Genomic DNA, 24,181 nt, shown 5'->3' on the forward strand with positions numbered 1-24,181 from the left:
AGACAGCTACATGCTGAGTATTTTCGGTTCGTTTTAGCGGGCATGAAGCAAGCTGCGCGGAGGGCCCCCAATTTGCAAAAAGTCCTGACTTTAAAACAAGACAAAAACGAACCTCCTGCTGTGTTCCTCCAAAGGCTAAGGGAAGCCTTCGCCAAGTATACTGATATTGACTTGAAGGACCCAAATAATTTAAGGATTCACACGACTCGGTTCGTGGGAAATAGTTGCCAAGACATCAGAAAGAAGTTGCAGAAGGTTGAGGGAGGATTGGCGGCTGACCTAGGTGTTTTAGTAGAGGTAGCTCAGAAAGTTTATGAAAGACAAGAGGCAAGCAAAGCTCCTCGCTGCGGTTCTCAGACCCGACAAAGGAGGAGCTAAGAAGAGAGGAAAAGGAGGGAGGAAGGGGTCCTCCCTGAGAAGAGACCAGTGTGCCTTCTGTAAGAAAATTGGACACCGGAAGCGTGACTGTGAAGCCTTGAAGCAAAAAGAGAGAGAGGAGGGTGCGAGGGGGGGGGGGCAGAAAGGATTTTGCATGAACAAGAAAGAGACTAGGACAGACCGGGGCCCGGCCCCCTCTTAGCCGTCTCTGAGGCAAGACGGGACCCCATAGTCAAAATTAAAGTTGGGGGCCGCTCCTACAATGCCCTTGTAGATACAGGGGCCGCCCTGTCCATCCTCCCCCCTTAGCCAACCACCAACGGGAAGTGGGGGATCCACCACCATAATGGGGGTCGAGGGAAGGGCAACCCGAGTGCCCCTTTCTCGTCCCTTGCTCACCAAGGTTGGGAAAACACACCTAGCACACGCCTTTGTCTGTACCCCCTCCTGTCCGGTGGCATTGTTAAGAAGGGACTTGCTGACTAAGCTCCAAACTGAGATTGCTTTCACTTCTGACGGAAGGATAGAAGTACGTCTCCCCCTCTTTGGATTCTCCTGATGCCAGCAGGGAGTCTATTGCAAAGGTCTCGAGCAAACTGGGCTCCGTCGGTCTGCGTGCCATCAGCCATTCCAGCTCTTCTGCTGACATTGGGGCCAACGACGCCCATGGCAACTGCGCCTTTGAGGGCATTGGTGATGAAGACCTCTAGGGGCCCTGCCCTGACGCAACTCTGTGGGATGTAAAATCTCCTCCTGGGTGGATCTCCATGTGCCTCAACCCCAGCCAGCTGCCCACCCTCTTGTCTACATGGATGGGGAGACGGCGCGACCGCTGTATGAGGCGCTGCAAAAAGATAAATTAGATAAATGGAAATGGACTAAGGAGATGAATAAGTCTTTCCTCAGTCTCAAAGCTGCCCTTGTGTCGCCACCTGCCCTGGCCATACCAAACCCCAGTCGACCATTTAGACTCTATGTGCATGGGAATAAAGGCGTAGCCTCGGGCGTACTTTGCCAGCGAAAGGGCCCCTCCTGGAGGCCGGTGGGATATTACTCCAAGGTCCTTGATGTCGCGCCAAGAGGCTGGCCGAGTTGCTTAAGGGCAGATGGGGCCGCAAAGAGGGCAGCCAAGGAAGGAATCCAAGGGACATTTCTCGTCTCACCCAGAAGAGAGGAGCCCCCACATACTCCCCTTCCGAGTTGCAGATGGCGCAAGAACACAGAGTAAGTCCCCGCGGCGACGGATGGGAGGCTGCTCCTACCGCAGACCCTGCAGGGAGCTATCCTGGAACAAGTGCATCACTCTCTTGGACACCCTGGGGCATCAGCCATGATTGACTATTGCAGGAGGCTGTTCGTCTCTCCTGGCCTAACTGTACGCGCCCATCGACTAGCAGCAACATGTGAGGTTTGCCAGAAAATTAATTCCCCCGGGGCACCCCCTCCACCAAGGGGAGGGCGACCATGGGCGCATTATCCCTTCCAGAGGGTGCAGATTGATTTTGCTGAAATGCCACCGTGTAGGGGTTGCAGATACTTGCTTGTAATAGTGACGGGGTGGGTAGAAGCGTTCCCATGCAGAAGCTGTCAGGCAAAAACTGTAGTTGCTAAGTTGTTACAGGAGGTGATGCTCCGGTTCTCCCTGCCTGAGGTTGAAGAGTCCGACCAGGGCTCACATTTCACCTCAGCTGTTACACAGGGCCTGGCACAAGCTCTGGGGCTAGAGTGGCACTTGCATTGCCCCTGGAGACCCCAGGCGAGTGGACAGGTTGAAAGAACTAATCGGAGTCTCAAGGAGACCCTAACCAAGCTCCAGCAAGGGGTAAAGCTTACTTGGGTTGAGGCTTTGCCAATAGCTCTAACAAAGCTTCAAAGGATGCCAAGAAAGACATAAAGTTGTCCCCCTTTGAGCTAATGTTTAGATTCCCGCCCCAGGTACACTGCGGAAGGAGGGAAGAAGTCAAGTGGGAAATGGGGGATCAGATGTTGAGGGGCCAGTTGACTTCTCCGCAGTCCGTTCTTTCACAGCTACAAGCTTACTCCGTCCCATTCCAGAGGTTGCCGCTAGATGCTCCCATCCATCTCTTCCAGCCGAGAGACAAAGTGTTGTTGAAAAAGTAGAATAAAGAAGCTCTAAATGAAGGGTGGGAAGGGCCCTACTTGGTGGGACCAACCAGCCATTCATGTGTGAAACTTGTAGGTTCTAGCAAATGGACACATTGCAGCCGGTTAAAGCCATTTAGACGACCCCTGCCTCCTCCTGTCACCCGGAAAGAACAGGAGGACACGGGCAACAGTCCTCTGCTCCCTGGCTCCCCCCTGGAAGCTGCCAGGGACACAGGCGAAGAAGCCATCCAGGAGCCACAATCGCCTCTTGTTTATAAATCCCAGCAGTTAATGGAAACTGCCCTGTCAAAACAAATGCTTTTGCTTTACTGCACAGACAAAGAAACTCCGCTTTAAGACACGAGTAAAGACTTAAAGGAGGGAATTGTTAGAAAAAGGGGAAGTCTGGCGAGACAGTCGCATAAGCACAACCAGAAATAAACATGTTGACACAGTCATGCTCTAAGGAGTCAGCTAATGGCTCAGTCAGTTGACATGACTTGTGGCTAACAGAAAATTGTAAAGGGGGGGTATAAAAGACTTGTGCATGCTTAGCTCGGGGTCCAGACTGCTCTGCACCCGTTTTGCAAAACGACTAATAAAATAGTGTTGGATCCACTGCTGCCTGCCTGGCATCCTTTCTTTCAACCAGAAGCAAGAACTTTTTATTTAACACACTCCACCCCATTCTAAAAGGATAAAATTTCTAAGGCTTAGTTGCTAGCAGTAAAAGCTTTAAGCCCCACCTGCCACTGGAAAATGGCCCCTGAGAGCTTATCTGAAATGTAATTTGTCCCTCCAGCTGAAAGAGGTTCAACACCCATGCCATAAATGTTCAACCTTACATGAGCAGTTGAGTGGCTGGAATTCACCAACGACTTGGACTGCCATCAAGTCCTCTTCTGGCTGCTGTTCCCTGCTGGAACGTCTCCTAGACCTGGGGGAGTAGGGGGGAAATTCAACCCAGTTATAATTTGAGTGGGGGGACAACATGCTGTTGCTCTGTGTGCCCACCTTTAGAATCATCATCATTATTTTCTTTTTAAAAATATTATGCCTTATTATATGCCGCTTTGGGGCACAAAGGCCCCCGAAGAGGCGAATACTACAAACGTACACAATAAAATTCAAAAGTAAGAAATAAAAATCTATCGATCCAAACATAAGGTGGCAAAAATCACAACCTAGGAGGGTGAGAATGAAAGAAAGACATCCCATGTTAAAGGATTAGAAGGCACTCTCACCAACCCAACATCCTGCACTCACTAACCATGTGATCCGATTATATCCGGCCATTATATCCGGCCCTATATCATTAGGATCTAGATCTGTATATGAGATGTGGTTGGTGACTGGCTCCGCCCCCTCCTCCAGTTACCGTATCGATTTATTTGATTGATTTATTCAAAGTATTGTTGATCCCACTCCCCAAAAGGCGCTCGGGGCGGTTTATGATCACTCTGCAGAATGAGACTGCAGGCTTACAATCTAAAAAAAAGACATGGCATGCAAGGAAAAGGGGACGGAGAGGGAAGAAGGGGAAAAACGTAAGTAAGTTTTCAGCAGGGCTGTTAGAATGGCCTGGCTTACATGCTCATCTCCCGCGGAGGAGCAGTTCAACCAGAGCAGGCCCTGGTGTTCTCTATGGCGGTGGTTATATTGCACCCAGCTCCCGTTGGTAGACTTCGGGTTCTAGTTTTTTAAAACCTTAACTAGATGCTACAATGCCTGTTCTGGTAGACTAGCCATTGGTAGGGATGCTGGAGAAATTCGAGACAGATTAAAATGAGCTTGGATTTCCGAGAATCCGACCTGTGGAATCCGCTGCGGAGCGGCCCCCGCAGGCCATGCAGAGTCTGTGGGCTTTCGGATGATTTTTTTATTTTCCTGAAATTGAAGCATATAAATCCGTAGAAAAATACATAGTTTTCTGCTGAGGAAACGTTGAATGGAATGGGGGAGAATACACTAAATGTTACGTAGTGAGGTAAATTATGTAAATACTTCTGTAAATATTTATGGAATTATTTCCGTATATTTCTGCATGACAAAAAAAATATTTGCATCTGTCTGTGGGCAGATGACAGAACGAAAGGGGCCTGACAATCCGTGAAACACAGATGGAGCGGATTTTATACAGTCCGTACATCCCTAGCCACTGGTTGTTTCTGCCCATCTGGAGGGCACCAGGTTGGGAAAGGCTGCGGTAGTCTATACAAAATAAAAATTACAACCGGACAAAAAACACACCTCTCAGCAAGCCCTGGAGACAAAGGCAGGTAGCTCAAGATACACAAGGAGACACTTACAGGAGATAATTCCTTGTAGGAGATTCGGGGGAGCGGGGGGATGCTCCCTGCAAGAGGGGGCAACGAGATGTCAGAGCCAAGATCAAAGATGTCTGTGGGGGACACAACAAAAAGGGAGAGTTCATTTGGACTATCGTTTGTTAATATTTATGCATTTTCTTTAGATCCGCCCCCAGAAATTGTGCTCTGGACAGCTAACGCTAAAAGACAGGTTGAGAACATGATCTTAATGAAAACGCCCTATGAAACCATTTTGTGAAACCATTAATTTTCGTGAACTGCCCAGAGAGCTTCGGCAATTGGGCAGTATAGAAATGAAATGAAGAAATAAATTTTAAAAACAACAACATGACGAGGACATACAGTTCAGTTTCACCCTTCAAGTGAAGGGTGGAGAAATCGGTCTGCTTATGGTCCGTTTTGCTCACCCCTTTGGCTTCATTTTGGCAAATTTTCAGTTTTTTAATTCTGCCTGAAAATTTGCCTTCACACACATATTCAAACATGCATTTCCCAAACGCATATTTATTTATGTATTTATTTAAAACATTTCTATCCCGCCCTATATAATTAAGAACTCAGGGCAGTGTACAGATAAAATCAATTTAAGCAGTATAAAACAATAAATAATTTAAACATCTAAAAACATATTAAACTATTAAACAAACTAATACCAGTTAAAATCTAAAACAATAAAGCGGTTAAAACACTGTGCTAGGGAATGCATTTAGCTCTCAAAGGCTTTGGTAAAAAGCCATGTTTTTACTTGGTGCCGAAATGAAAACAGTGTCTGTGACAATCGGGCCTCCAAGGGGAGGGCATTCCACAGCTGGGGTGCCACAGCAGAGAAGGTCCTCTCCCATGTCTCACCATAGTGTATGTCTCGTACTGGTGGGATGCAGAGGAGGGCCCCTCCAACAGACCTCAGTTCTCAGGCAGGCATATTTCCTAAATGCATTTTCAAAAGCCATCGGGGGCGGGGCGGGGCGGGGGGCAGATGTAGAACGGGAGACAGCCAGGGAACAAGCCTTTCCTCCAAAAGGGAACAAGCCTTTCTTCCACTTCCCTCCCCTCACCGTCCAGGTGGGAACTTCCGCTTTCACTGTCTCACACCTGGGGGATATTGACCAAAAACTGGCTCCTATCCCTCAAGACGAGCAAGATGAGTCTGCCCTTGGATTGTTCGATCAGCTGCCGCGTCTCCTCTAGAGACAGATTCTCACTGGCCACACCATTGATCTGGAAAGAGAGAGAGAAAGGTCGTGCCAATTAACCTATTCCTGATTATCATTATTGTTCCTATTATTATTCTTAAACCACTTCCCATATCACAATCTTCTCCAAGTCCCAATTAAACAGCCTTCTCCAAAGTAGGGATATCGGAGAAATCTGTTTGGGGGGGTGGAGTTCAGCGTGTTTTCCTAGGTTTGCCCCCCCACCCCGGACTTCATTCCAGTCTCAGCTGGGGTGAACGACTCTGTGTACAGCGTGACAGGCCAGTTCGCAGATTTTCCAGGCATTTTGTGCATTTTCCCCAAGAGGCTCCACAATTTGCACAAATTTCTGAGCAATTTCTGCAAATTGCAGCCAGATTTGCACAAATTACACCTGTAATCTGCACATGTTGCTTAGAAATTTGCACAAATTGCTCAGAAATTCATGCAACTTATTCATTCATTACATTTATATCCCGCTTTTTTCTTCCTTAGGGAACCCAAGGGGGCATACATAATCCTCGTCCTCCTCCATTTTATCCTCACAACAACAACCCTGTGAGGTTGGTTGGGCTGAGAGTCTGTGACCCAAAGTCACCCAGTGAGCTTCCATGGCTGAGTGGGGACTAGAACCTGGATCTCCTGATTCCCAGTCCAACACTCTCGCCACTGCACCACATCAGATCAGAAATTTGCACAAGTTGCCCAGATTTGCGCAAGTTGCCCAGAAATTAGCACATGTTGTGGAACCTGCAGGGAAAAAATGCGCAAAAAAAGTTCCAGAGTTCGGGGAAAAGTGCAAATCGAGTCATACACACCACTGAACTCCGTCGGGTCAAAAAGAACTGGACTTCCCAGTGACGGAGATTCCTACCCCAAAATGGTGGCCTCCAGACATTTTGGACTATAATTCCCATCATCCCTGACTGCTAGGCATGCTGTCTGGGGCGAATGGGAGCTGCAGGCCAAAACATCTCAAGGGCACCAGGTTGTGGAAGTCTTACCAGCCTTGCCTTTGCTCTCTCTTCCGCTTCCTGCACAAAAGGTTCTTTCATTTGAAAATATTTGTTTTCTCTCTCTTTGGCCCTACACGGTTTTTAAAATTATTATTATACCAAAAAGGAAGGTGGGGGCAATTATGAGACAAACACATATGGATGTTTACATTGGAAATATTTTCTGGACTTCTCCCCCCTTGTGTTTTGAGAACTACGTTTGTCCATATTTTATTCTGCTCTCTGAAACCATGTCGGGTTTTTGCAATGTTGGTTTCACAATCCTATGCATGTTTACCCAGGAAAAAGTCTGACAACGTGCTGGGAGTTATAGGACTTTTTTTCTGCTGGCTGAGGAATGCTAGGAGTTGAAGGGCTTTTTCTGCTGGCTGGGGAATGCAGGGAGTTGTAGGACTTTTTCCTGTCTAAACATGCATAGGATTGTGCCCTAAATTAACTAAAGGTGTGGGCAACTTCTGTGGATCAAGGGACCCTGGCCCCTCACTACACTGCTATATTGGCGTCTGTATCGGACATTTCAATGGATCTTTGGTTACGTCTTATTCAGCAAAAGTCTTGTTTCGGGTCTATTGGACACCATGTCTTTTTAGTGAAGGCTTGTCAAATTCGGCTAATTGTTGGATGTGTAATGCATTCAATGCTTCTTTTATTCATATGTTTTAGAAATGCCCAATGGCTGCCTCCTTTTGGGAGAAGTTATTGTATGGATAAATTTTGTATTGGAAAGCTCTTTAATTTACATTTAATGTAAATTTACATTTACTGATGTAAATGTTCTCTTAAACTACTTACCTTCTTCTTGAATGTAACACATTGTCAGCGTAAATGGATTTTTCGTGCCCTTTTGGTTGCTAAAAGACTGATACTACAATATTGGAAGGATAAAATGAGGATAAAATGGAGAGGAGGAGGATAATGTAAGCCGCCTTGGGTTCCTTGCAAGAGGAAAAAAGGCGGGGTATAAATGGAATAAAATAAATAAATAAATAAATAAATAATAAAAGCTCACCGCCTATAACCCAATGGACTGTAGACTTAACACCAGCAACATTTGAAAGAGTGGTATATAGGCGTGACTTGCAAACAGACTTGTATACGGATATTTGGTTTGCTTTTACCGAAGTTTATGTCAAACTTTTTTTCCCCTTCCCTTTTTTTCCTCTCTCTCTCTCTCATATTGTAATGTTAGAGACTGAGGATTTTGAACATGTTGTTGTATTTTTATTTCATTCCTTTTGTTTAGGTTTTGTAATGTTTTCAGTTTGTTTTGTTTTGTAAAAATTCACACTAAAAGATTAATTAAAAAAATACCGCTAAATTTGCCACGACAGCAGAACTGCAGCAACTTTAAAAAAAAGATTCCCACACCCCTTGTTCTCAAGAAAAATTGCCACTGTTTTTTTTACCACCACTACAGCAGCAAATTTGGCAGCAGTAGTGAGGGTGGGGATTACAAAAAAGACTGCAGGGGGGCATATGCAACCCATGTGTCACCCACCACTGAAATAAATAAGTTAACAAAATTAACTAAGGATGGGTGAACATGGCATGTTTGAGCTCACTGAGGTTCTACGAATTCTTCTTCGAAGCTTGATTCATCTTGTTTGTCTCCCCGGATGCTAGCATTTCTTTCCTTTTTTTTAATTAGGAAAAATACATATTTTCGACAGGGGAAAATGCACATTTTTAAAAGTGCACATTTTTCCTGACCAAAAATACACATTCCCCCCTCCCCATAGGCTAAAGTGTGGAAATGCAGATTTGCGCATATGTGCAACTACGCATTTCCAAAGTGTGCACTTGCGTTTCAAACGTGAATGCAAGCTTGGGAAATAGCGAAGACTTCCTGAGAATTGCATTCCTGCTCAAGTTCAGGGGTTGGAAAGTGGAACCAAAGTTTTATACGTCCCTAAAATTAACTAAATTCTCTCTTTCACAGCACACTAATGTATTCTGGTGGACAGGTTGGGAAATTACCGGTCTGTTCCTCTTTCTTATGATTTCCATTGGATTTGTAAAAGGAATGGCATATGGGCATCAACCATAGGGGCATCGAGCCCCCCTCATTTCCTCCCAAGCCCCACACACCTTCAGTATGAGGTCCCCTTCTTGCAGAGAAGCGTCCTTTGCTGCCAATCCTGTCTCCATGATGTGTTTGATGAAAATCTGGCTTCCAAGCCTCAAGCTGTATTCTGGGTTTGTTTGTTCTGGGCAGGAGATAAAGTAGACAGTCAGTGAAATGAACTGGTTCATATAAGGCACTTTTGCGGGGAGGGGAGGGGCTGAGAAATAAGGCAAAGTGTGCAAGCTTTCACATTCCACTGAGCCCTTGAGCACAATGAGACGTCCTGCGTGATCCAGAAGCCTGTCTCATTCTTCACAGCCCAACTACAGTTTTCAATAAAAGCCCTCATTTTTACCGGCTCCATTTGGTCAGATCCTTTGGGGACGGTTTAGCAGTGGGGTGGGAATTTGGGCAGGGGTGCAAAATCTCTTTCAACCCAGGGAGAAAATGGCACAAAAGTCAGGAAGCCCCCAAACAATCGGGAAGAGGATTCCTGGATGAGACAGATTATCTAGACCCATTTCAGTCTGGCTTCAGGCCCGGTTATGGGACAGAAACCTACTCCGGGAACTAGACGGGGGGAGTGTGTCCCTGTTGGTTCTGCTGGACCTCTCGGCGGCTTTCGATACCATCGACCAGGCTATCTTTCTGGGCCGCTTCGCTGGGATGGGACTTGGCACTGTTTTGCAGTGGCTCCATTCCTTCCTGGAGGGGCGGACCCAGAAGGGGGTGCTGGGGGACTTCTGCTCGACTCCCTGGCCATTGGCCTGTGGAGTTTCTCAGGGTTCCGTTTTGTCCCCCGTGCTATTTAACAGATACATGAAACCACTGGTGGAGGTTGTCCGGAGTTTGGGGGTTCGGTGTCACCAGTATGCTGATGACGTCCAACTCTACTTTCCCTTTCCAGCTAATTCCAAGGAAGCTGTTGGGGTGCTGAACGGTGTCTGTCAGCAGTAACGGACTGGATGAGGGCAAACAGACTGACTCTTCATCCAGACAAGACTGTCAAGGGCTCCTTGGAGGCCTCTCTCAGTCTAATCCAGTAGCCAAGTCGAGACACAGACAAAGGGATTCCTTTCAAAGCTTTATTCTTCTTTTACAACTTAACAACTCTACCGTTTGCAACTAGATCTGAGCAGCAGAGTACCTATGCCCTAAGTTGGAACAGTTGGTCCCCATTTGAATCGAATTACTGGCAGACCCCTGAACTTAAGGACTAGGGAGAGTCCCTCCCCTTTTCCCTTGGATCCTCTGGGCGCAGCCTTTGTTTGCGCGCCAACCAGGCACTACGCCTCCTTTCCGCGCCCTCCATCTGGCGCCACTCTCTGCGTCGGCGTCGTGCATCCATCAAGTCTGCTTCCCGCGCTCTCTCACTCCCAGGACTGCTATCTAAGCTAGGAATGCCGGTGGGAGGAATCTCTGTCAGCTGTGGGCCCTGGGAAAGAGGAGCGCGCTCCTCTCCCAGGAGCGACTCCTCTTCCTCAGAATCAGAACTACTCTGGGATTCTATGGGCTCAGTGTCCACCCTGACAAAGACAGAGGTGCTCCTGGTCAGTGGAAAGGTGGATCAGGGAGTAGGGGTTCGGCTTGTGCTGGATGGGGTTAGGCTCCCCCTGAAGACCCAGGGTCACAGCTCGGGTGGACTTCTGGATTCCGCGCTGAGCCTGGATGCCCAGGAGTGCATCTGCACCGCTAAAGCAAGTGCGCCGGCTGCGCCCGTTCCTTGAGATGCCTCACTTGGCCACAGCGACGCACGCCTTAGTCACATCCCGTCTGGATCACTGTAGTGCGCTCTGCGTGGGGCTGCCTCGGAAGAGTGCTCGGAAACTTCAGCTGGTGCAAAGAGCTGCTGCCGGACGGTTGCCTGGGGCTGGCTACAGGGAGCATACCACTCCCCTGCTAGAGCAGCTCCACTGGCTCCCAGTCTGTTTCCGGGCACAATTCAAATTGCTGGTCATGTCCTATAAAGCCATATACGGCTCGGGTCCAAGTTGTCTGAAAGACCGCATTCCCCCCATGAGCCTGCTCGTGCCCTGAGATCTTCCAGGGAGGCCCTTCTCGCCGTCCCGCCACCATCACAGGCTCGCCTGGGGGGAACGCGGGAGAGGGCCTTCCCGGTGGCTGCCCCAAGGCTCTGGGGTGGAACTCCCTTCCCAGGGAGGCGAGAGTGGCACCCTCCTTGGTATGCTTTTGCGGGCGGGCAAAAACTTTTTTGTTCCGGCAGGCCTTTGGGGATAGCTAGCCTGGACCTGTGAGAATAGGAAGGATGGGTACTATGGTTATATTTCTTGTTGTCAAGAGGATGAGGACATAAGGTGGTGTGGCCATCTGGGCAACCTTGAAGGGCCAAAGTGGGATGTCAGGCAGGCTGAATTTGGCCCTGGACTTAAGGTATTGCACCTCTGAATTAGGGTTATGGGAATCCATTGACCGAACTTTCCATCTGATTTAATTTTATTACATTGCAGACTTTTTTTCATGCTGAACCTGGACGAGTGGCCATTTTTTCAGAGGGAGAAACTTAGCAGAAGGGGTGGATGAAGTCTAAGGAAAAGGGGCATGACAAAGTGGAGGCTTTTGCACATGTGTGCAACTGCAAATTTCAGAAGTATGCACTTGTTCAAGGCCAAAATTTCAAACATGAATGCAACTTCAGGAAATTGGGAAGATTTCCCAAGATACCCATTCTCAAGGAAGGATGTGGAGAATTCACTATCTGCCTTCACTCTCCTTGTTCTTGACCAGAACTGAGCAGAGGGGTTTCATTGGGATGTCTTGCCGTGGCAGCCTCTTGAAGCCAGACACCAACACCAGCCCGCTGGCATTCCCTTTGCAGCTGTACCCATTGGTGTAAGGCTGCTCGTCGGATCCGCTGTCTTGGCTCCAGCTCTGATGGCTGCCATCTTGGCTCCACCTCTTGTTCTGGATAGGATGCCTGCGGGGAGCATTGCCTTCATCCCAGTAACAGCCAGAGCTCCTCTCGCTGGATGAGTCCCCATCATAGCCCCTGTTGTGCTCTGCCTTGGCCTGGCATCAGCCATAACCACCGGGTCTGCTCAGCGAAAGTGGCTCGCCGCCCCGGTAACCGTACTCCTTGTCCGAGTCGTTGTTCCGGCCATCAGCTGAGAGTGGGGCGGGAACACAGAGAGGCAGGTTTTGGGGGGTGCTGGATTTGGTAACCGGGAGATGCACCTTTCGAGGTCTTTTTACCATCTGTGGAGAGGTAAAGCAGAACAAACATCAGCAGCCCATCAAGAAATCCAAAAGAAGGTATGCTGATTTGCACAAAGATTCAGATCTAGTGAATTAAATAAAGGGACACACATAACCTTACCTAATTTATTCTGCCTCCCTGCACAGCCATCGTGGGATACCTAAAGAAGGCGAAGAGGCTGTGTGGATAGGCAAAAGTCTTGTTCACATCTTGGCTTAAGCCAAAATATGATTGCCTGAACGCAGCCTCTGTATATGTGTGTGTTGGGTAATGTCAGGAATGAATCTGAGCATGTGGAGATGTCTGGCAGCTCAGAATCAGAATGGCAACAGCAAGAACAGGGGGAGGCTCCTTCCCTAGTGAGCTCAGGTATGGTGAGACTTTCTGCCCAAGGCCTTGACACGCAGATGGCCCAGGCTGAACGGCTCCCCCTTCCTCCACCATGAGAACTCAAGTTTTGTTGGAGGAGAAAGTAGGGATATCAGAGAACTCCGCCACGGATCTCGGTGTGGCCGAATGCCAGTGCATTCGGCCCCCTGAAATCCGTGGCGGAACGAAGCCCCCCGCCCCCCCCACCCCGCAAAATGGGCCCGGAACGGAGCACCTACCTGCTGCCGTCCGCGCTGACTTGCGAATGGCGTCTGCATCTGCAGCCGCCATTCACTTCTTCCATATAACCATGATAGGCTATGTAAATACTTACATAGCCTATCACGGCTAATGCAGGGACGCCATTTGCGTCCCTGCAGAAGCCGTGATAGGCTGTGTAAGTATTTACATAGCCTATCACGCCAAAAAAAAGGGAACGCAAATGGCGGCTGCCATAGCCACCATTTGCGTTCCCTTTTTTTTGCCATGATAGCCTACATAAATATTTACGTAACCTATCATGGCAAAAAAAAAGGGAATGCAAATGGCGGCCGCCGTAGCTGCCACCATTTGCGTTCGCTGTTTTTTGTGGTTTTTTGCCGTTTTAGGCTACGTAAATATTTACGTAGCCTATCTTGGCAAAATACAGGGACGCAAATGGCAGTGGCTACGGCAGCCGCCATTTGCGTCCCTGCAGGCTGCCCAGCGGCCGGATGTCCAGCTGTGGGCAGCCCCGGCTGGCGGCTCTGCAGAATCTCTGCGGAGCGGAGCCAGCCGGAGAGAATTTCGGAGGGAGGGACGGAGCGCTTCCCCCCCACCGCGAATGTCACCCTTCAAAAAGGTAAGTGACTTTCATACGTCCCTAGGAGGAAGAGGGCGAGGGGCACGACTTGAGGGACGCTAGGGCCCGTCGCAGAGCGAAGCGGGAAAGGTTAGGGGCAGGGCTCAGACGCCCCGCCAGGTTGGCCGCTCGCGGAAGCCAGCGTAGGAGGGAGCCGCCCGAAGGGAGGGGCATCCCTGCGAAGCAAGTCTGGCCCAGAAGTTCACGCCCAGGCTGCTGGCGGCAACTCTAACTTCCACTTCGCGTCCTCTGTTGATCTTTGTAGATGTGCGGGTTAGCTGGTTCTGTGCAGTCTGAGAGTTTCCTAGGATCTGCATTTGTAAAGAAGCGAGTCCTTAACCAGTAAGGTAGTGTTGGCCTGAAGCCTTGTTTCCTGGAGTGGAAAGGAGAGGATGTAGAAAAGTGACATGTAATTGCATCAAAATTCAGGGTTTTTTAAAAACAAGTTTCTAGTCTTTATTGAGAAGGTTTAAAAATATATGGGCAAAAGCTCAGAGCACTAAGGAAGTGGGAGTGTTAGATAAAAAGTTATTGCTTTCAGTTGAAAGAAAGGATGCCAGAACTCCTGCACTGCTGCTAGGTTTTATTGTGGTTGTATTGTTATATTGTGGTTTTAATGTTCTGTATATTTTAAATTGTTTTATTGTGTGTTGCTTGGATTTAATTTTTGTGAACCGCCCAGAGAGCTTCGGCTATTGGGCGGTATAGAAATGAAATAAATAAATAAATAAATAAAATCCAACACTATTTTATTAGTCGTTTTGCAAAACGGGTACAGAGCAGTCTGGACCCCGAGCTAAGCATGCATAAGTCTTTTTATACCTCCGCCCCCTATACATTCTTGCTAGTGATAAGACATTTTAACCGACTAAGCTACTAGCTGACACAGCAGAAGCGTGACCTGCAGATGTACAATGAGATAACGTCGGCATGTTTATTTTTGTGATTATGCTTATGTGACTGTCTTAACCATGTTTTACGACTTCCCTTTTTAGCAGATGTACACTGCCACTGGACATGTGTGTCCGGTGGGCTCAATAGTTATGGCTAATAGCTCAAAGGTCCAGCAAAGAGCTGACAGTCAAAGAATAAGAGGACAGTCTTTTTCTAACAGGAGGGACACAGGTTTGAAGTCCTACCCTCCCCAACCACTGGTAGCCCCTACCCCATGTCCTCAACAGCCTGGAACTGAGATTTTCTCCATACATTTTTAAACCTTCTCAATGAGGACTGGAAACCTGCTTTTAAAAGGAAGCGTAAATCTGATGTAAACATGACACATATACAGAAAAGGGGAGAGGCTGCATTCGGGCAATCATATTTTGGCTTATTAACCCAAGCTATGTACAAGTCTTTTTGCCTATCCACACAGGCTCTCCGTGCTTCCCTTTGAAGCACAAGCAAGGAAAATTAACCATGGTTTCTATTTGTAGGAACCGGGGCTGTGGTTACCAGCTTTGGAACGAGACAGGATATTGAACCAATTTCCAACCATGGTTTCATATCCTTGCTTGTTCCGAAGCTGAGACCATCGTTTCCCAGTTTGGATGAAATGGGGCACTGAGGTTCATTACAGGTTCCTGATTTAATTGGGTCAGATTTGGAGGGGGGCAGAGGAGAGAAAGGCTCACTGACATCTCGTCTTATTAATCCACGTTTATGATCATCCAAACTGGCTACGAGCATTGGGGTTGGATCCAGATTTAGCCATTTAATTTCATTTATTATATTTCTCTACCACCCCATAGCTGAAGCTCTCTGGGAGGTTCACAAAAATTAAAAACCATTAAAACACATTATGTAAAATATATAAAAAAACATTCACATAAGGACATAAAACAAATATCACACACAACAACAACATATATCTAAAACAATTTAAAACCATCAGCCAGAGACAATCAAGAGACTCATTAGACACTGCCAAATGCCTGAGAGTAGAGGGCAGTTTGAACCTGACACCGAAAAGATGACAATGTTGGCACCAGGCAGGCCTTGTCAGGAAGATTATTCCATAAATGGTGAGCTGTCAAGGGCTCCTTGGAGGCCTCTCTCAGTCTAATCCAGTAGCCAAGTCCAGACACAGACAAAGGGATTCTTTTCAAAGCTTTATTCCTCCTTTACAACTTAACAACTCTACTGTTAGCAACTAGATCTGAGCAGCAGAGTACCTATGCCCTACGTTGGAACAGTTGGTGCCCGTTTGAAAGGGAATTACTGGCAGACCCCTGAACTTAAGGACTAGGGAGAGTCCCTCCCCTTTTCCCTTGGATCCTCTGGGCACAGCCGTTGTTTGCGTGCCAACCGAGAACTACACCTCCTTTCCGCGCCCTCCATTTGGCGCTGCTCTCTGCGTCGGCGTCGCGCGTCCATCAAGTCTGCTTCCCGCGTTCTGTCACTCCCAGGACTGCTATCTAAGCTAGGAATGCTGGTGGGAGGAATCTCCGTCAGCTGTTGGCCCTGGCAAAGAGGAGCGCGCTCCTCTCCCAGGAGTGACTCCTCTTCCTCAGTATCAGAACTACTCTGGGATTCTATGGGCTCAATGTCCACCCTGACAGGAGCCACCACCGAGAAGCCCCTCTCCCTTGTTGCCGCCCTCTGAGCCTCCCTCAGAAGTGCTCCCCAAGGAGGGCCTTAGATGCAGAGTGTAGTGTGCGGGTTGGTTCATGCCGGGAGAGGCGTTTTGTCAGGTACTGTGGTCCTGGGTCGTGTAGTGCTTTATAGGTCAAAACCAGCACTTGGAATTGGGCTTGGAAGCCTATAGTCATACTTGGAGTAGACCCATAGAAATAAATACAACGTCTGTTAGCCATGATCCAGTTAAGCCCCATTGATGTCAATGGGTCTTTGTTGTTGTTGTTCAGTCGTTCAGTCGTGTCCGACTCTTCGTGACCCCATGGACCATAGCACGCCAGGCCTTCCTGTCCTGTGCTCTCTCCTGCAGCGTGCTCAATGGGTCTACTCAAATGTATTTCAAAATGTCGACCCAACCGTTGGTGTTACTTTCATAGGCGCATGTGTGACCACCCCAGTCTGGAGAGGGAAACGAGAACAATGAAATGTGAACAACCAGTGGAAGGCTGTGGAAACATACAGAAAGGCATATCCTGATTGATTGGGGGTTTATTGATTCAGGGAGGCAGCCAGACATGTGGTTGGCCCCAGAGAAGTTAGAATATCCGAAAGCATTCCATGACATCACAGAAAGTCAACAAATGCCATTACTGAGCGAGAGAGACATGCATAGGGTGGGGTGAGAAGAATGTTTCTTTTACACTGATCCCTTTGTATAAATATATGTTTCTGACAAATCAAAGTGTGTGTGAGTGTGTGGGGGGGTTAAATTGGTGTAACGCTGCAATGCTGCAACCCTACTGGAAGAACTTCCATGGAAACTGAGCTGCACAGAAAGGATCTTGCTTCTTCTAAGGATTAATAAAAAGATGAAGGAGAGCAACTGGGGATTTGGGGGTTAACACCCCCCCCCCCCCCGTTGCCTGCACTCACAATATTGGCCAACTTGCCACAGGTTTCAAGGTCTGGATGGCGAAAGAGGACGACACGTTTTCCATGGAAAGACCATTCACCATGGCAATTTTGTCCCGGGTCCTGCAGAAAGGCAAAAGGGCAGCGGGGGTGAGAGCAGTGGAAAAAGATGTTGGACGGGGGGTTTTCCAAGCCCAACTGCAGGTGCTGTACCACTGAGTGAAGGTTCTTCCCTCTAAAACTAAAATAAGCTTTTAGTCCTCATGGTTCTGAATAAAAGGCCGACCTAAATAGGAATGTAGGATGCTGCTTTAAATGGAGTCAGACCACTGCTCCATCTCATTTAGTTTTGTTTTGTCTACACTGCGGGTGTGGACCACCACCAAGAAGGCCCTGCCCTGTTTACCCTCCAACTGCACCTCTGCTGGGGGTAGAACAGCAGAGCAAGGCCTGAGCAAGCACACAGGCTCCTGGGGGAGGAGCCAGCTAAAGAAGTCTCACCCCAAAATCTCACCCCCAAAGCATGAGCCCTACCCACCCTCAGCTAACATGCTGTGACATCACAGAATGCTTGTGATAGTGTATTTCAAAATCAAGAAAATCCTTACAACAGTACCTTCTAGAAACCTTCCATATCCTCTGACTTGGCACCACCCCCACTCAGTGGCCTGGTACTTTTCATGCCATTTACTGTAGCCGGCCATTTACTGTAGTCCCCCCGGCACAACGTCGGAGACAATGATCGAGGTGTCTTGATTGACGCTACTCGGATGATCTCATCCTCCCGAGGTGGCGATGCCAAAACCCTTTCAGAGATCCTGAGCAGAAAGAGAAAAGAGTGTGAGTGGTGGCAATCTTTCCTTCTTTTAATATTTATTTTATAAAATAGAAAATACCCTCCTCCTCCAAAAAATAAAAGGTACAACCATATCAAAGGATTGAAACATAGTACTTTCACTGTTAAGTAGTATTCAATAAAATGACTGAGGACACTGAAGATGCAAATGAATTCCAGTGATTCTACGAATTCGTCTCATTCATCAAGTCTAAATACAATGGCTACAATGATAATAACAATAAAGAATTTCATTAATAATAGGTACATTCATTCTAAACCAAAATAAAAATCCATTTGATTTGTCCAGGACTGGTTTTCATTGCTCTGGGCCCACGTGGTTACCGAAAGGAACGTCTTCCCTCCCAGAATTTATGCCCCAGCTCTGTATACTCTAAGAGCTGGAAGGGACCTGAGAGGACATTTAGTCCGACCCCCTGCTGAGTGCAGGAATCTTGCACTGACACACGGCCCCTATCTAAAACTTCCACTGGAGAGGTATTGATGGAATTTTCTGCCACAGGATGTAGTGATGGCCACCAATTTGGAACAGGGGTTAGACAAATTCATGGAGGATAATGGCGCAATCCTATGCATGTTTAGACAGAAAAATGTCTCTGAAATTGTGAAGCCATGGTTAGAGAAGACAAAGGATGCAGCCCCAGAAGAGTGTGAGTGGACGAGGCCTGACTCCCAGGCTTGGGAACAAGTGAGGACTCCCTTGTATCCGCTCCAGCTTTAGGTCTCCCGGATTATACTAACCCTTCTATTCTGTTTGTACATGAGAAACGTGGTGTAGCTTCTGGGGTGCTCTCTCAAAATTCTGGACCTCATAGGAGGCCAGTAGGGTATTACTCTGGTTGCCCCATGCTTTGTTAACCCTGCGGAATACCCAGCATTTTTCCAACACCCGTTATACCAAATACGAGACTTTGTTGCTCCAAACCCCGGAATTAACTATTTCACGGTGTACCGTGTTAAACCCCGCAACTCTTATGCCTGAGCAAGATCCAGATCTCCCGCATGACTGTAAAGCAGTTATTCGTGAAGTGCGAATGCCTAGAGAGGATCTGAAGGACACACCTTTGTCCTTCAACAACGGCCATTTGAATCCGTCCAGATTGATTTCGCTCATTTGCCCGAAACACAAGGGTTCCAGTGGCTGCTAGTCATTGTAGATGAATGATCGGGATGGGCGGAGGCTTTCCCCTGCAGGAAAGCCACAGCCCTAGAGGTGGGGAAACATTTGATGAAGGACATTGTCCCGAGATTCGGCCTGCCTCGGCGTGTGTTCTCAGATCTGGGGTCACATTTCACCGCTGCACTAACACAGGCCCTGTCAAAGTGCTTAGGGGTCACCTGGCATCTCCACACCCCCTACCGCCCCCAAAGCGCTGGGCAAGTAGAAAGAATGAGCGCCAGGTGTCAGGGTGGGAACTGAGCCCATAGAACCCCAGAGCAGTTCTGATTCTGAGGAGGATCAGCAATCCGTGGGAGAGGAGCTCGCTCATCTCTCACAAGCACAGCAGCTGGCAGAGACTCCTCCTGCCAGCATTCCTGGGATAGATAGCGACCCTGGCAGTGAGAGAGTGCGGGAGGGGGGCTTGCTGGATGCTAGGGCGCTCCTGACACACTCTCAAAAGGAGGCTGGCTAGGATCTGCAAAACTCCCACCTCACCTGGCCTACTGCGCTTCCTCCAGCCCTACTATCAGTAAGGACCACCCCACGACAGTTTCATTTGGAAGGCCTCCACCGATTGGCCGAGGATGGGCTGTTCCTCAGGTTACACTGCTAGGAGGGGATGAAGACTTAACTGCTGATATTGTTCAGCTGCAGGGCCAGTTCCAGCGTATCCGCAGACGCGTGGGCGACGCGCAACCACTGCCCCTTGATGTGCCAGCCCATCCATTCCTACCCGGAGATGAGGTCTACATTCGCGCATGGGCAGCCGAAGGCCCCCAAGAACGCTGGACCGGTCCCCATCTTGAGTTGCTGACCGCTCACACAGCAGTAAAGGTGAAAGGGAAGCCCGCTTGGATCCACTGTGCCAGGGGTCCGTCAAAAGGCTCTTCTGATCCTGCACTTGCAGCAGGGCGCGAAGGTGAGGACCACGCGCAGCAGGGGAACAGCACCGCTAGCCTTTCTCCGGACCCTGTGGACGAAGCAAGGCCAGAAGCAGAAGCAGAGGAGGAATGGGCTCGTCACGCAAGTACTGACCTGTCTGACTTTTCGCAACTCAAACATGCAGCAAACCACTGGGAAGCTGCAAACGCCCCACTGTCTGACGGGGCTCGGTCAGCTCTGCCAGACTATCTGAGGGTCCACCCACAACCTCAGTGGGTGATGGAACATTATGACCAGCGGGATCAACCATTAAAACTTAAAATCAAAAGAAAGTAATAAAAATCGATCCTATGTGGGGATACTGGCCAATAGTTGGATTTGGGTTGCTAGCAGGGTAAGCGTTGCGGTGTGCATGTTGGAGAAGAGCTTGCACTGGCAGAACGTTTGGACGTGTTGTTTTCATCTGCCTTCTATCTTCTTGTATCGGTAGTCCTCGAGAGCCAGTATTGCAGACTGATCCTTCCCCAAGTAGCGTTCTGGGTATCACTCAGAGCATCCAACAAACCTTTGCTCTTTCAGACTGTTGGATGTGTTTGGCGGCCTCTACGGCTACCTCGGCTCCAACGCCCTGGGAGGCCAAACCTTGGAGCACAGCTAACTTGGCAACCCCCTGGTTCCCTTGAAGTCAGATAACAGTGCTTGGAAGGATTTGGGGCTTCCAAATGCTCACACCTGGTGGTCTGTCATTCCTATGTTGGGAACATTCTGTTTTAATAGCAGCCGTAAAGATGGACCGTTTGGGGGTAAGTCCAGCTGTCTTTGAGCCCAGTACAGTAGCACGAGATTTGACATCTCTCACCAGGAGACTTATGGCAGTAGTTGAAGTGTTTGCCAGTCATGCTGCAGATGCCTTGGGCCTGGTTGCTACTCAGATGACTCAAATGCGGGAGGCCATCATCCGGAACAGAATGCGTTTGGACTATGTGCTGGCAGCTGAGAGCGGCCTGTGTGGGAAACTTCATTGGTCTGGCTGTTGTCTAAAGATGGATGAGATGGGAAAACTGTAAAACAGTGGGCAGCAGACGTTAGGGAAGTAGCGCATGTACCTGTACAAGCCTGGAAAGGATGGAATCCTGTAGACTGGCTACCCGGATGGCTCCCAAACCTCGCCTGGTTGAGGCAAGGCTTTCTCGTTGTGTTGGGCATTCTATTTGTGGTATCGTTCTTACCCTGCATCTTTGCGTGCTTCACGTCTTGTATAAGAAGACAAGTTAGCCAGCAATTTCGTGCTACGTATCAAGGCTTGCCACAGGAAGAGGTAGAAAATCGGAAAGAACCGCTGAAGCAGTGGGCTGACGGCACTCTCTAGGTGATCCAGTATGAAGAATTCAGCTCCTATTGGATCAAATGAGGGAATGTGCAGAATAACCAAGGCAAAGCCACGTTGTCTCGGCTCCTTCGTGCCTACGTGGCACTCCTCAAAGGCCTAAAGCTGCTGTCTCAGTTTCTTCCAGACTGAAGGAGAAACTGCTAGGACAGCAGAGATAGGTGATCTTGTTGGCACAGCAACTCACCCCGCACCTAAGAATCGTCGTGCTTCCAAAATAAGTGGGTCATAAATCCTGGGAAAGTTGCAGGGCTCCGAGAGAGGAACCAGGGGATGGTGGTGGTTCAGTAAAAGTTCAGTTGACAATGAGCAGACAGTGTGCTGGGCTTGGCTGATGTCACTTATTTAGCCACACTATGATTATAAATGTAACCCGGGGAGTGTTGATCTGCGCTGCCTCTGGGTTGACAGAGCTGCCTTGGTTGTACACGAAGACACTCGAGTTGGATCTTGCCCGCGTGTCCAGAGCTTAATTGCAGGGCAGCTGGGCACGGACCTCCAAGTCCAGTTTTGGACTTTTACCACAGGGGAAGCCGTTGGGTGATGGACGAGGTGCGCCCACCCCAAGGCCTGGAGTAACCTGCTTCAACCCGTTTCAGCCCAGCAGCTTTGCTCTCTCCCAGCTGTTTCCAAACAGAAAGGCCTGGCCCCCTTCTGCCTCCTCCAACTCCCATTCTCCCAGCCCCCACCCCCTGCCACCGGTGTCAGGTGAAACCTCATGGCCCAACACACCCATTCCAAGTGGGGCCAGAAGGCTCCAGCTCCCCAAACAATGCAACCAAAGAAACCAAGGGGGAAACCATTCCATTGGCTCAGCTGAGGGCTGGGGGTGAGCACGAGGCAGATCTGGATCAAGCGGGCAGGTGCCAAGACAACCAGAAACGCAGCCAAGGGTCCTGACCCCGGTCGCTTTAAGTGCAGTGGCGTTTTTAGAAGGCTTAACATCAGAAGGTGTCCTGGATGGAGTTGGAGCCTCTGTCTGGCTTGGCAGGGCCAGCTTCAGGTTTGGGGCTTGGGCAAGACACCCTCCATGCCCCCCCTAGAGGGAGTCAGCTGCTCTTCTTCCTCAGCCTCGTTACTGCTGCCATTTGCTTGCTCAGCACACAGAGAGGCAGGGAGCAAGCTGGCCCTGGCATCTCCTGCTCCTCCTTTTCACCACCTCCGTTGCCTGGGCCAGATTGCCAGAGCCAGGTGAACAAGCAGGCTGCAACAAGGAAGAGGAGCAACTCCAGGGGGTTCTCCTCAATGGGCCCCCACTGTGGCGTGGGCCCTTGACCTGTGATGCCAGCCCTGTCACTCGGTACTGTCTACACTGACCCATGGCAGCTCTCCAGGGTTTCTCCCAGCTGTTTCTGGAGATGCTGCCAAGGTCTGAATCTGTGTGCAAAACAGGTGCGCTATACTGCTCTGGACTTTCCCTTAAAAACAATCTATGATTCTAGTCCTCATGCCCCCGACTGGATCAGGAAGATAAAGAAGCAGCCTGATACCCAGCCAGACCCAGCTCCCCAGGGAATGAAGGTTCTAGTCTTCATGGTTCTGAACGAAGGGCTGATTCAAACAGGAACATAGGAAGTGGCCTTATACTCACTCAGACCATTGGTCCACCTAGTTCAGGATTGTCAACACTGACTGGCAGCAGCATTCCAGGGTTTCAGACACTGGGCTTTGTGTTGCCCTGGCTGTGGGCGCTGAACTCTTAGGTTAGAGGTGCCAAGATAGTGATACATCCGACTCAAAGGTTTGCTTACAAGGAGACTTCACTGGGTAACTTCCAGCATACAGGCGTACCCAGTGCTTGGATCAGACAGCTTCTCTGAACCCCGAGCCACTGGGCACAGTGGGTCTTGTACTCTACAGGTTAGCAATAGGCAGTGTTTCAGCAGCACGCGCCCCTAGCGCTCATTCCCCGCATAGGCTAGCAGTGTTTGGTTCTCAGCACGGCCACCTGTAAACAGACTTCGCTTCCCAGGCACATCAGAGATGAAGACTCTCCTCATTCGCAAGGAATGCACCAAGAAGGCTGTTATCGGCCTTCTGGCTCATCTGCACGTGCTCAGAGGCTTACTGGCATGGGAATTGCACCAGTAACGAACGTAAGCAAGCATTATGGATCTCTAGGCCCCTCTAACACCCCAAATGACTTGGCTACACTCCTGGGGCCAATACAGGCTTTCCAAGCAGGAGGGATCGAAGCTGGGACATTCTGTGTGCAAAGCCAGGATTCTACTACCAAGCTACAGCCTCTTACTGGCTTGATCCTAGGGCGGGTTGTTTTTCTCTCTAACCCAGTGTTCCCCAGCTATAAAATGGGACTTTATGCAGACACAATGTGCTTGTTCCTTAAAACTGCAGATTTAGAAGAAAAAAAGAAATGTATCTGCCACAGCCAGTCTTTGGCAATATCACTGCTCTCTGGGCCGCAGTGTTCCTCAGCTGTATGTATGTATATATGTATGTATGTATGTATGTATTTATTTAATGTATTAATCGCCCATCTGGCCGGTCACCCAGCCACTCTGGGCGATGTACAACAATAAAAACAGTTTATACAATAAAATTCAATATTAAAAACGTCATATTTCTAAAAATATCCTAGCCCACCCCAAATGCCCACCTGAACAACCACATTTTTAATGCATGGCGGACGCTCATTAAAGAGGGGGCATGGCGGAGTTCCCTAGGGAGGGAGTTCCACAGAGTGGAGGCCACCACAGAGAAGGCCCCCTCCCTCGTCCCCACCAGCCTAGCTGTCCTGGCTGATGGAACAGAGAGAAGGCCATCCGAGGCTGATCTTGTTAAGTGGCCTGTCTGGTGTTGCTGGAGGCGCTCCTTGAGTTCATACTGAGATCATTCTATCGTTTAAGAATCCAAGGCAACCCATTCAACATCACAG

At 48.9% G+C, this 24,181-nt stretch overlaps 1 pseudogene; it reads right to left on the reverse strand.

Annotated features, from left to right (window-relative positions):
• The window catches only part of LOC146333978 (tight junction protein ZO-3-like), a 37,734-nt pseudogene extending 18,766 nt beyond the window's left edge, over positions 1–18,968 (reverse strand).
• Between the last annotated feature and the right edge of the window lie 5,213 nt (positions 18,969–24,181).

The sequence above is a fragment of the Heloderma suspectum genome, chromosome W, assembly GCF_057233095.1.
Source record: "Heloderma suspectum isolate Gila_16-S chromosome W, 16-S_ref, whole genome shotgun sequence".
Lineage (NCBI taxonomy): Eukaryota > Metazoa > Chordata > Lepidosauria > Squamata > Helodermatidae > Heloderma > Heloderma suspectum.